At 50.2% G+C, this 13,093-nt stretch overlaps 1 long non-coding RNA gene across 1 annotated transcript in view; it reads right to left on the bottom strand.

Annotated features, from left to right (window-relative positions):
* Positions 1-5,373: 5,373 nt before the first annotated feature.
* The window catches only part of LOC106506425 (uncharacterized), a 42,366-nt gene continuing 34,646 nt past the window's right edge, over positions 5,374-13,093 (bottom strand). Inside the window, exon 8 of the long non-coding RNA XR_001301701.3 lies at positions 5,374-6,584. This is a non-coding gene — a long non-coding RNA (uncharacterized LOC106506425). The remainder of the gene's footprint in view (positions 6,585-13,093) is intronic.

Here is a 13,093-nt window from a genome sequence, read left to right as displayed (position 1 = left end):
CTAGTGACCCCGACACTCACACCCAGCCAATCTTCTCCCCACCCAAATCACCCCAAGATCTGGCACCAAACAACTAGAGACCACCTGCTCACCCAGAGCCCGCTGAAATTATTCAAACTATCGAACCCTAAGCTGCCCAGCTTGTCCACCCTCCCTCCTCCATTTTTTCCACAAAACCACAATGGGCTCTCCCCTGGCTGCCCCTGCCTCCCAACTGACCCAGGTGCTTCCCCACGTGGCCTCCTCTTGGGAGATGTGAGCGATACACTCTCTATCCAGGCACTTACCTGTGCCTGTCTCCTCACCATCTCTAGGACATCAAATATCAGATACAGCTTTAAGCCAGCCCACATTGGTCTGCCTTCCAGGACAGAAAGAGGAAGAGAAGGCTGAGAGCTGATTGAAGGCACCCATGAGCATCCCAGCACAGGTGCATTTTAGGTTGTTCTCTGAAAGGTGAGGTTGCCACCCTTGTAGAGATCAGAGTCAAGGGCACTCCAGGCTTGATGACCAGCCAATGCCAAAGCCATTCCCAGCATTTGGAAGGCAACCAGCCCATGGTGGGCACCGATGATACGTCCTGGGAGTGCTGCCCCCTCACTCTCCTTGTAACGGGGCTCCCTGGCACCTGCAGCTCCCTCTCCATTGGCATCTTCTTTCTCAGATTTGATTACCTGGTCCAGTAGGTGTTAAGGCCTGTGGGTGGAGTCCCGAGTCCCCTCTGCTCACGTGATCCTTCCATAGATGGTGACCTTTGTCTCTTGATCCTAATAGTTCCTGTGTATTTACTGAAAACACCGCAGGGCTGAGGATTGCTAGATAGTACCTCGTTCAACCCCAGGGAAGACCCAAGAGGAAGGAGTTCTAGCCCCATCCTTACCACTGACCTGCACCATCTCACTGATGGGCTTTCTCAGGGGCTTTGTGGCTCTGAAGGCTTGAGACCAGAACAGTTTGGCTGTAGCAGATTAGAATCGCTTTTGAGACAAATTTCCTCCAGCAGCAAAGGATACTTTTCCTGATCCTGGATTAAAGGGTGGAAGGGGAGCAAGACGCTGATCCCCTGGACCTGCCCCAGGTAGCAGAGCTGGGGGATGGAGGGGTGTCTCTTGGAGACCTGCCTTCTTCGAAGACAGGGTTTTACTATGGGTCACAATGGAAGTGTCACTGGGGGAATTCTGTCCCTCTCACGTGCCATCGGTGTCTGCATTTTAATGGGCCCTCGGTGAATTTCCAGACCCCTGGAACATGCGGAAGTCCCAGGTGTGGTACCGAGGGACACCCTGATCCCACAGAAGGCCCACAGTGCCCATGCGACGTTCCGCAGGATGGTCCCTTTAGCGTGAGAACAGCATGGCACGTCCCATGCCTAACAGGGACGTCCACTTCGCCTCACAAAAGTGCTTTTGAAACTGACAGCACGAATGGCCTGAACACAGCCTAAACCCAGATTGTACTCGAACCCACGGTTTTAAATGAGAATCACTCACCCTGTGTCTGGGCTCACTCAGGTTCGGGTTCTTCATGCCTCCGCACAGAAAGATTTCAGCAAGAGACCAAGTGACAGGCGAGAAATAGATAGGACGCTTGTGAGAGACGCAGGCGGGCAGGCAAGGAGGCTCTGCCCCTGGGGCCGGTGGGCTACAGTTTTGTCCTCCAAGAGGAGTCGGGGTCTGAAAAGCCCGCCTCTTCCTCTTTCTTCCAGCAGTAGCTCCTCCTTAGTATCCAGTAAGGTGTGTATTCAAGTCAGCAACACGGCGGTCCTCAAACGCCTGCCCTTGGTCTGAACTTGAATGCAGGCTCATCCATCCCCCCCCCAATGACCTGAAGCATATCTCCTGCCTCCGCTAGTGGTGGAGGCTCTCTCGATGGTCCTCTCGAGCAGTTAGTAACTCACAGTGTCTCCCAAAGTCCCCCAGGTTCCCCTCTCTATCTACGGTCCCTTAGAGGGACCTCTACAACCACCTGCGCCTGCTCCATCTCCATCACTTTCCAGCAGCAGCGTTTCCTACAGAACCTGGGATCTTAACCTGATGAAGGAAGGCCTTGGCCTCGTTTCTCTTTAATTGACAGGACCGTGCCTCCCCCCGCCCCCCATTTTTGAGCAAAACTTGGGAACCATGACATTAACATAGGGTCATTCTGAACGCACCTGTCACCTGCGAATGTACACAAAGCCCCCAGACTGCCTTCTCCTCCCCTGCAAGAACAAACCCCCCTGTTACTAGCCCCGCAGAAATGGCTTGTGTGAGCACCTGCTCAGGGGATCTTGAGGGAGTCAGCGTGACTCTAATATGCCCAATTCCCCCATCTTGCTGGCCTCCCCGTGTCTGACCTCCGATGTGCATTTTATGCACTTGTCTAAATGTAAGTTAGGTGGTACAACAGGCACAGAGAGGGCTTCTTGCCAGGCTGACTCCTGAGGCCATCATAACAGGTGTTTCTGAGCAGATGGCCTTGGCCCCACTTACAATCTGCGTTAATTACAGCATCTGCCCCACTGTCTCCCCCAGCCCACGTCATGGATGCTGGGGGGTGTCTAACTTCATCCTCCTTCGACTGGTCCCCTGGTTGCTCTACAACTAATCTATGGTCCCGGGGAGAGGGCTCTGAGCCAACGCTTTCTCTTCCTTCTCGTCTCTCTACTTCTGTTGGGCTTTGCAGGCTTCAGAGGACAAGAGGTTCCAGGGGCTGGCTTTCCTCTTCTCTGGCTGGATTCCCACCTTGCCGAGCACCGTGGGATGATCATCCTGAAATCCAGGGAGGACTCCTGTCTGCGAGATGAAGACCTGGCTTAAGATCTGAGAAAGAAAAATCCAGAAAGCCTGGGCTCTTAAGGAGGATTTGGGGACTTGTGGGCCCTGCAGACACCTCAGACTCATCTGTTCGCCTGAGGACTCACTCGTAATAGAAAACATGTCAGCTATCTGGGCAAGAGCCAGGGCTGAGATTTCTGCCAAGGTGGAAGCTGGGGACCTCGGGGGACTCAGCCCGTGTTCACCAGAAGTGGAAGTGTTCTCCCATCCCCTTGGTCCAGGGGTAGCCCCTGTTTTCAAGACCAGTACCCTTGATGGACATGGGGAGAGGGCCAAGGAGACAGAGGGAATTGGTGCCTGGGGGCTGTGTCCTTGGGGCTGGCAAAGGCTGGAGTAGCTTCCAATGAGCCCAAAGGGAGGAAGAAGCGGCCAGATTTAGCAAATAAAAACATGGGATGCCAGTTGAGTTTGAATTTCAGCTCAACACGACTAACTCATCAGTAGAAGTGTGTTCCAAGAATCCAAAATTCAAGTTGTCCTGAGTGTCCTGCATTTACCCGGCCAGCCTAGAAGACAGACGTCCCAGGCTCCAGCCTCTCCCCAGGGCAGCTGAGCTGCTGGGAGGAGGGGAGGACCAGATGCAAAAGCCAAGTTCAGAGGCAACCAGGCGGGGTCAGAGGCAGAAGCAGGCTGGGAATGGGGTCCAGGTTTGCCACAGTGCTGCTGAGACCAGGAAGAAGCATCTGGAACAAAAGGAGAGTCAGGAGGCTGGCCACAGTCCCCCGAGACAGGCTTTGTGTCTTTGACACCTGCTTATTGTCTTTGGTTTGGGGGCTGTTGCACACATCGATAATGCTAAAGGTCTCAGAAAGTCTAGAAGGAGATAAACAAGCCTAGTCTGCTTCCCCCTTGTAGGAAGAGTGCATGTCTATCCCTTCTGGGCGGAAGTGCTCTGGTTAAGGCCTAAAGGCAGGACAGGTGCACCAGAGCCGTGTCATTGCCTTCATCACTTGCACAGCATCCATTATATACTTTGAATAAATACTCACATGAAACACCTAGAGACCCGCACAGCAGTGTGTGTGGGAGTAGCCTTCACAGCAGCCTGTGAGCCAGGAGCTCTTATCACACCCATTTTGCAGATGAGGGATTGGAAGTGGAGGCCCAGAGAGGTCAAGTCACCTGCCCGAGTCACACAGCTGGTGAGTCAGACCCACCCTTCCGGGGCCACTTTCTTAACCACCGTGCCCCGTGGCCACCCCAGGACTGGGTCAGGGGAAAGACTTGTCAGGGTTGGTGAAAAAGAAACAATAAACTCAAGGAGTTCCCACTGTGGCTCAGTGGGTTAAGAACCTGACTTGTACCCATGAAGATTCGGGTTTGATCCCTGGCTTTGCTCAGTGGATTAAGGATCTGGCATTGCCATGAGCTGTGGTGCAGGTTGAAGATGTGGCTTGAAACCTGAGTTGCTGTGGCTGTGGTGTAGAGGCAGCTGCAGCTCCGATTCAACTCCTAGCCTGGGAATTTCCATACGCTGCAGGTGCAGCCCTAAAAAGAAAAAAACAAACAAACAAACAAAAAAAAGCAAAAAACAGACTCCAAGTCAGGGCAGAACTCAAGGGCAATTCCTGTTCCCTACCCCTTCCCTCTCAACATACCCCTTGCCCCACAGCCCCCAGTTTAGACCGAATCAGGCTGTGCTCGTGGCATTGTCATCCCAGAGTTCCAGGCGCTCCTTGGCTCCCTGTTCTGGATGCAGATGAACATCTCAGGGGCAGGGACCCTGCTGAAGGCTCAGGTCAGCTCCCCGGAGCTCACCCGAGCAGAGGCCTGGGAGCTGTGCCCTTACAAGGGGACACGGAGAAGGACGGGGGCAAGCGCTGCTTTTCTTTCTCAGGGTAACATTGGCCAAGCCCACTTGGTTTTGCTGGGAACACCAACTAAGGGCATTCTGCCACGTCTGCTGAACTTTCAGGGACCAAGTGTCATGCCCTTTAAATAGATGGGATAACTCTGGCCAGACTGCGTTCACACAGCAATGCCAGGCTCCATCCCAGAAATAATTCCAAAGAGGAAAGTCACGCTAGCCCTTTGCCTGTGCGATAGTGGAGACATTACTTCCTGCGCTTTTGCACCAGGTGGGAAAATAACCGTCCCAGTTTTCATTGGAACAATGATATATTTAGCGTTTGTTAAATTTAGACGTCCTCATCTTTCTCTGTCGCTAAACAACTACACACAAATAAGATGCAATATTTCTAGCCCAAAATAAACAGACTAAATAGTTTCCCAGATACAGCAGAAGCCCCGTGAGAGAATGCATGCCTGCCACTCTCTCCTGAGCTCCTTTCTCACACTGGGCCGAGCTGGGTCAAGGGTGCCCACTGTGAGCCAGATATTCGGAAACCCCAGGGATGATAAAGTCGAAGCTTCTGTATGGCCCGCTCAGAAAGGTCTGTTCCTTTGGATTTGGGGGTCTCTCTTTCTCAAATGCTGAGTTATGGAAAGGGAATTTTCTGGGTCAGATCAGCCCCAGACAGAACCAGAGGTCCTCAGGATTAGAAGAAGTTGGAGTCCTTTGATGCATCTGTTGACTCAAAAAAAAATGCACAACCTGAAAGGTGACAGTTAAGTTTTATTGGGGGCCAAATGAGGACTTAAGCCTAGGACACAGAATCTCAGGTAGCCCCGAGAAACTGCTCTGAGGAGATGAGGGAGGAGCTAGGATGTACAGGAGCTTTTTTCAACAAAGGGAAAGGAATGAGAACAAAAGATGACGGAAAACCAGATATCTGGAGTTAAGGAATTCAGGGCTTTTCTATGGGCAGATGCAAATGTCTGGGCTCACTGGAATCACTCCTTTGCTCTGCACCTCAGCCGTCCGGGGCCAGTTTTCTTTGTTTCTTTCCCGAGCTCCCTCAGGACTCACTGGCTCACCCTTGGGAGTGGCTGCACTCACAGATGACTGTGACATCTTTTTGTTTCGTGGACTTAACTGCAGCCAAGGAGGCAGCGTTTCAGACAGCGATGATGTACTGCCCCAAAGAGGAAAGGGGAAATAACATCAGGGCATGTGTCAAAGGGGAGGGGGAGGGGTCTGCAGCCAGACACACATTTCACAAAATTTTGCTGCGGGCGAAGGTTACCGCTAGTCACGAGGGGCAGACATCACCATGAAGGATATTCGTGTTTTCCTGGATACAAGGAGATGCGAGATGTATGCATCTAAAATCTTCTCCTAAAAGTATCTAACTATCTGAAGACCTGCTCTTCCAGTTTTCCCAGAGCACAGAGGGCCTCCACTCAGGGGCTGTAGCAGGTCGGCAGCTGCGGTGGCTCGTGATTTAATCCACGTGGAGGCAGACAGCAAATGCCCATCTCAGTTCACACATCCATCCTCCTCAGACGACCAGGGGACACCTTTACAGCAGTTCTGGAAGGGGTGTGACTCCTGCCAACGGTGTTTCAATTCCAGGCAGTTGCTTGGTGCCTCCTGGCAATGAGTCACCTCCTCTGCACCTCTTGGTGAATGGGTCAGCTTTGTTTCCATCCACTGCTCCAACCTCTAGTCTCTGGGGCCAGAATCTGCCAATCCTCCATCCACTTCGGAGACAGAAGAGTATGTGAAGACAGTTCTCCAGTCACCCGAGCAAAAGAGGGCTAATTTCTCCTCATACCTGGATGGCATTTCACATAATTGTTGAAAGGATGAATGATTCAAAGGGATGATGAGATAATTGGTTAGCTGCTTAGTGTAGATTTTTATCTCAGCTGGCGAGTCCAGTACATTCCAGCTAAAGATAAATTCTTTGGAAATTCTTTTAGAATCTAAAATAGTGAAAACATTTAAGTAGTTAGAAGAGAATGTTAGTGGGGAAAAAAAAAATCTGGGACTGGTTTGGCCTTTCTAAGCATGATACCAAAATCAAGATACACAAAGACGTTTCGTTGGTTTTTCAAACCATACCTTAAAATGACCCATAAATAACACATCTGGAATATTCTCAGTACCTAAGACAAATAATGTGATTCCTTAACATAATAGGAGTCTTCTCAAAACAATTTTTAAAATGAGAGCATGCATAAATTACTAATAAAATAAAAAATTCACATGAGCAGTAAGCTTTGAAAATATTTCATTTTGTCAAACAATTCAAACTTGAAATTTGATGTGTTTTCCAACGGAGAAAGATGGTAATGCCTCCTCTTCATGAGTGTCTGGGAAACACGAGCCCTGTGGAATGACACGATGCTGGGTAGAAATGCATCAATAGACCAAATTTCACTAGGAATCTCACTGCCACAGTTTATGCTAAGGACACTAGTGAGAATGTTGGCAAAAGCTTTGGCCCAAGGTTCCAAGGTTGATTAATTAAGAGTCAAGAGTGCTTTTTTTTCTTTTCCTTTCTTTTTTTTTTTTTTTTTTTTTCGGTTTTTAGGGCTGCACCTGTGGCATGTGGAAGTTCCCAGGCTAGGGGTCAAATCAGAGCTGCAGCTGCAGATGCCAGCCACAGCCACAGCAACTCAGGATCCAAGCCAAGCCGTGTTTGCAACCTACATCACAGCTCACAGCAACACTGGATCCTCAACCCACTGAATGAGGCCAAGGATTGAAGCCACATCCTCATGGATACTAGATGGATTTGCTATTGCTGAACCATGATGGGAACTCCCAATAGTGTTAAGTTGAATGTTCTAATATGTGGAATTAAAAGAACTATAATTATTGATGGCTTCAATGGAAATGTTTGTAACATACTATTACATAAAAAGAGGTTAAGTTATGGTACCCAGTGCAAACCCTTGTATTGTTATTTAAATAAGCATGATCTGTTGTACATATGTATATGTGCATAGAAGCAATCCTGGAAAGACATTATCATATTAGACTCTCTCTAGAAGATGGAATGACAGGTCACTTTTGTTTTATTCTCTATGTATATCTGTATTTTACAATTCTTCTGAAAATAAGCTTTTATTTATGAAGTTCTAAAAACTAAAAAAAAAAAAAATGAGGTAGCACTTAAGATCTGTTATATCAATAAAACAATAGAAAATCCACATACCCAGTGCTGGCATGGCTGTTGTGAAACAATCATACTCTTATACTATTTGTGAAAATGTAAAGGGATATTTTTGGAAGTCCACATGACTTTATTGCCTGAGAACCACACAAAGTTTCCTTTCTTTTGACTGAGTAATTGCCATTCTACAAGTAATTCTAAAGAACAAAACTGCTCTAGATAAGTATTCAGTACAGTGTTACACATTCCTGTGGGAAAATGAGCACTCTTAAAGCAGGTGCTCAGTAAAAGCTGGTGCCTAAATGAAATGGACTGTCTCTCCATCATTAACATTTTAACTGCCAATTTGGATTTAACACCACAGTTTTGTGTTGTTTTAAAAGTTACTGTTAGATCCCAAGAATGTCCATGATCCCAGGCAGGATTATGTGCTTGTGTTCACACCGCAGAGGAAAATAAAGGAACCCAAACATGGAAAAATACGAAAGCAATGTGATGTACTGGGCTGGTGGAGCCATAGATGAGGATTTCTGGCGTCTCTGATAGTATCATAATACCGTGTACGGAGGCTTTGGTGGAAGTGGAGACAAGGGTACGTTTAAAGTGTGAGGCTTCGCTCTTCATGAAAACAAAGTGCCTTCCATTGACCATGCTCTCTCTTCTCAGGACTCCCTGGCCACTAGTACTAGGATCCACTCCGGAAGTCAGCCTGGGGTCCGCATAACCCTCTCAGTTCAAATAACCAGCTGCTTAGTAACGGAAATGAGGCCACTGGACGCAGGTGTGTTCATTTCTAGCTACACTTAACCTGCATCCCCTCCACCCAAGAGCAACCATAATGGTGCAGAAATGCCATCATTTGTCATATTTTCTGTATTGTTCTACCATCTAGAAGACACATTGCTCTCTTTTGTCTCTTTCAGGCAAATGTTGAGATCCTGGTCTTTACAGACCAAGAAACTGAAGCCTAGAGAAGTGAGGACCTGGTCAGGGTCACCCGTTGGTAAGATGAGGCCAAGGTGGGAGCCACGTCCAGGGTCCCTCTGCAGGCAGCCCCACCGCCCCACAGATTCAGCGCTAGGAGTTGAATCACAAATACTGTGACCCAGCCAGGATTTGAGTACTCGCTAACAGGCTAAAGGAGCTCCACTCAGGACACCGCACCTTGCTTTGGTCTTCAGACGGTCTCAGATACCCTCACCAGCATGTGGGCATCAGTGACCATGGCAGAGAATCTAAGTTGAGCACTGAACTCTCCTTTTCTCCCGTGGCCTCCTTTGCAGGTAGGTGTGGCCAAGCAGCTGAGTGCTAACATCTGGAAACGCCCTCTCTTTTTCCCTGACTGGTGCCTGGAGATCAACACCCAAGGTGGCCTTGGAAAACACCTGTTGAAAAGAGCTGAGCTGAAGGTGGCCAGGGTCCCTGGATGGTCAGACCTCAAGCACTGATCAAGGGCAGCTGCCCTCCACCATTACCTAGGGAGGAATCGTGTGTTGGGGTAAGACCCGGATCTGTTACCTTAACTGGTACAAGGACCATTCACTTCTTCACTTTCCTGCATGCTATCTTCAGCCCCTCTATACGCTCCTTCTAAATCCACAGCTTTTTATGATCTGATTGTCTGGGGTCTCTCGAAATCAGGATCTAGGAAGGAGTTGGAGAATCCTAACATTCAGTGTTAGAAAAGCACCACAGAAATCCAAACACCGGGGCTTCTTGGTCAAAGAGACCAATCCACTCATCCATTTACAAGACTCTGATCAAAGGTCCACCCAGGACAGTCTAAGCTCAACAGCGGCTTGGACAAGGGAAGGGACGTGAGGGCAGTGTAGCAACAGCAAGGAGAGTGTGGTTCCCCCAGGTGCCTCCCCCACCCCCTCCATACCCTGGTCACCAGAGGAAACTTGCATTTGGCCCAGGAGCTGGGCGGGAAGCACCGAGCTGCAGAAAGGGCCCTGCCCCAGTAGCCAAGAGCCAGGGGGGCCTGTGAAGTGGGCTGGGATAGCTGGAATAGTGCTCACACTTCCCACCCCAGATATTTCAGTGTCTCTGAGAAATCCTGATTCTCTCGGCATTTCCTCAGCATCAGTCTTTTGAAATACCACACGTGCGTACTCGGCCAGAAACATCTGCAGTTTGGGGAGCGCCCAGCCCACTGATCCCCGGCTGGTGGGAACATCCAAGGGCTGAGCCACTTTGGGAACCAGTCTGATAGCATCTTGACAAGTTCAACATGAGGCTGACATACGACTCAGCTATCCCACTGCTGGGCGTTTACGCAAGGCAATCTCCGTACAGAGACGGGTACACAGAGGCTCAGCCAAAGGCTGGAAACAGCCCGATGTCCAACAGGAGAATGGGGAAAAAAACTGCGGTGCACTCATTCAATGCATCACCACGCAGAAATCAGAAGGAAAGAATCATAGATAAACACAACAGAAATGGGTCTCAAAATAATTATGCCGAGTGTGAGGCAAGGCAAACATGTGTTCAGACCTTGTCATTGCATTTACTTAAAATTCTGGAAAATGCAAAACTATCTGTAGTCACAGAAAGAGGGTAAGGAGCTGCCTGTGGATGGGCGGGGGTGGGCACAGGTGGGAGGAGGGATGAAAAGAGCCAGGAAGACACCTTTGGGGTGATGCGTGTGTTCCCAGGGCCGAGTGCAGGGATGGTTTCACAGCTGTAAGAAAATGTCGGATTTGACTGGAGTTTCCACTGTGGCACAGTGGAGACGAATCCAACTAGTATCCGTGAGTATGCGGGTTCAATCCCTGGCCTTGTTCAGTGAATTAAGGATCTGGTGTTGCCATGAACTGTGGTGTAGGTGGCAGGTATGCCTTGGATCCCGCATTGCTATGGCTGTGGTGTAGGCCAGCAGCTACAGCTCCGATTTAATGCCTAGCCTGGGAACTTCCATATGCCATGGGTGCAGCCCTAAAAAAAGCAAAAAAAAAAAAAAAAAAGACAGGAAAGAAAATGTCAAATTTTATCACTTTGTAGAGTTTCAATATGCTCAGTTTGTGTGTTGATCACATCTCAATGAGGCTACTTAAAAATCTCCAAGTTGGTGTTCCCTTGTGGCGCAGCAGGTTAAGGTCAAGGTTAAGCAGGTTAAGCTGTCACTGTAGCAGCTTGGGGTGCTTCCATGGTGTGGGTTCGATCCCTGGCCTGGGAACTTCCACATGCCGTGGGCGCTGCCAAAAAAATAAATCTCCGAAGAGAAGGTGAAAAGTTCTGAAAACGAGAGTTCCTGTCATGGCGCAGTGGGTAACGAATCCGACTAGGAACCATGAGGTTGTGGGTTCGATCCCTGCCCTTGCTCAGTGGGTCAAGGTTCCGGCGTTGCCGTGAGCTGTGGTGTAGGTCGCAGACGCGGCTCAGATCTCACGTTGCTGTGGCTGTGGCGTAGGCCGGCAGCTACAGCTCCGATTCGACCCCTAGCCTGGGAACCTCCATAGGCCGAGGGAGTGGCCCAAGAAATGGCAAAACAACAACAACAACAAAAGTTCTGAAAGAGGTTCCACGTTGTCTGAAGTTTCCTCTCTGCAAGGGGTGGCCAGTTCATGCCAGGAATTCAGAGCGGCAGACTTTCTTAGGCTGCCCCTGGGCAAGCCCTTGGCTGAGGCAGGAGGGGACCAGGACAAGCAGATCCTTGAGAAGCAGATCCAGGGGAGGGGGATGCAAAGCTGAGCTCATCATCAGAAAGAACTGGTCAGGCCTCTGGGAGGTGGGAGCCAGCAGGGAAGTGAAAGCCCTAGGGCCCCAGGGACCCGGCCCAGGTTCCCGAGGACAGCAAGCAGAGGACGAGCGTCTGATGGGGACCAGAGGCCGATGCTCAGAGTGGGGCAGATGGCAGTGGGGAGAGGGATGCCTTGTGAGATGGGACCGTAATGGGAACGCTGCCCAGGGAGACCAGGACAAAAGCGAGACCTTGTTCCCCAGGACCGCAGGCGCTCAGAGCAGAGCCGAAGTCCAAGGCCATGCCCACCAGTGGCGAGTGATTTGGAAGGGCTTGTAGATGGCATGTTCAGAGGGTGCTGTCCATCCTTCCTGGGGCACGCGGCTAAACACCTGCTTCAGAATCGGAGTTTACAGGGGCCCCCCAGGGCTGACAGGCACCGAGTCCATGTCCTGAGGCTAGAAGGCGTGGCTCTCTCACCCGTTCAAAATGCATCCATCCGGGAAGCGTGTGCCTGCTCTGCGCTGGTGTTAGCAGATGCAGAAGGATGTGGCTCAGATGCTAGGAGATAAATCCAAGCCCGAGACAGTGGAGGAAGGGGACAGATGTGGCAAACACAGTGCTGCACTGGCACTTATCTCATGAATGCTGCTGGAATGAATGAATGAGTGTCCTAGTTTCTGATTCCAAAGCCCTAGCACCAGCCAGCTGCCAGGTAGGCTGTGCCCATCCCTGTCATCTTCTTTGATTCAAAGGGAAGAGGGAAAGCTTTTCCAACATGCTGAAAACATTTCTGGAGAAATAAAAATCGCTTCCCTGTCCCACAGTAACTTCTTCTCTATAAAGCAAACGTCAGAAATGTCACGCCTCGCCAGGAAGGCTGGTCTGCTGGCATGAGGAGGGGAAAATTACCCTGCAGTGAAGTTACTGGATGACTGAGAGTGGGGGGAGAAAAACCTGGAAATATTGGCTTGCTTTAACTTTGACAATGACCTCATGGAGCATTTTAGCGCGTGCCCTTTGGCCCCAAAGCAGATCAGTGGCGCAGGTCGACCTCCAGATCCTGGCAGCTCCTAAAAGTCTGAATTCCACTGAGTGTTGACATCTCTTCACTGTTTCCAGGGTCTTTCCATGGAATTATACGTTTTCCGAATTATGCGTTCTTCCCGTCAGGTGTACCTCTGAGAAGGCGGCAGACCTGGGCGGTGGGATTCCCGGAGCTCCCACAGCCAGAGCATCGGAAAGGGCAGCACCGTTTCCTGAAAGATGTTCAGGGCTGGAAATAATGCTTCTAAGCCGGGCGATTTCCCACAGTGCCAAACAGGATGTAACTCGCAGCTGAGTTTATGAACTTTTTACCTCTTGGGCCGCGATGGGAAGCTTAGTCCATGCTCAACTGTCCTTGGTCAAATTCCTTTTAGATGAGAATGGGCAGCAAGCTGGCCCTGGCCATGACTTTGATGGCGGCGGGGAAAGGCCTGACCTTGTTGGGTGCTGGCCGGGGAGCAGCTCCAAGGCCCCCCCTGGTAGTACAGAGCCTTGGGTCTAGAGCTTGGTGCTGGGAGAGATGCACAAACGGTGAGCTAAGGGGTCAAGATTCTCCTGCCAGCGGATTCCTGCCACGCACAGAG

The sequence above is a fragment of the Sus scrofa genome, chromosome 15, assembly GCF_054392235.1.
Source record: "Sus scrofa isolate SSC_HxYL_T2T_F1_AM1 chromosome 15, Sscrofa_HxYL_maternal_Yorkshire_Landrace_v2.0, whole genome shotgun sequence".
Classification (NCBI taxonomy): domain Eukaryota; kingdom Metazoa; phylum Chordata; class Mammalia; order Artiodactyla; family Suidae; genus Sus; species Sus scrofa.
Note: the sequence above shows the minus strand (reverse complement) of the source record. Positions and strands in the feature narration are given on the sequence as shown.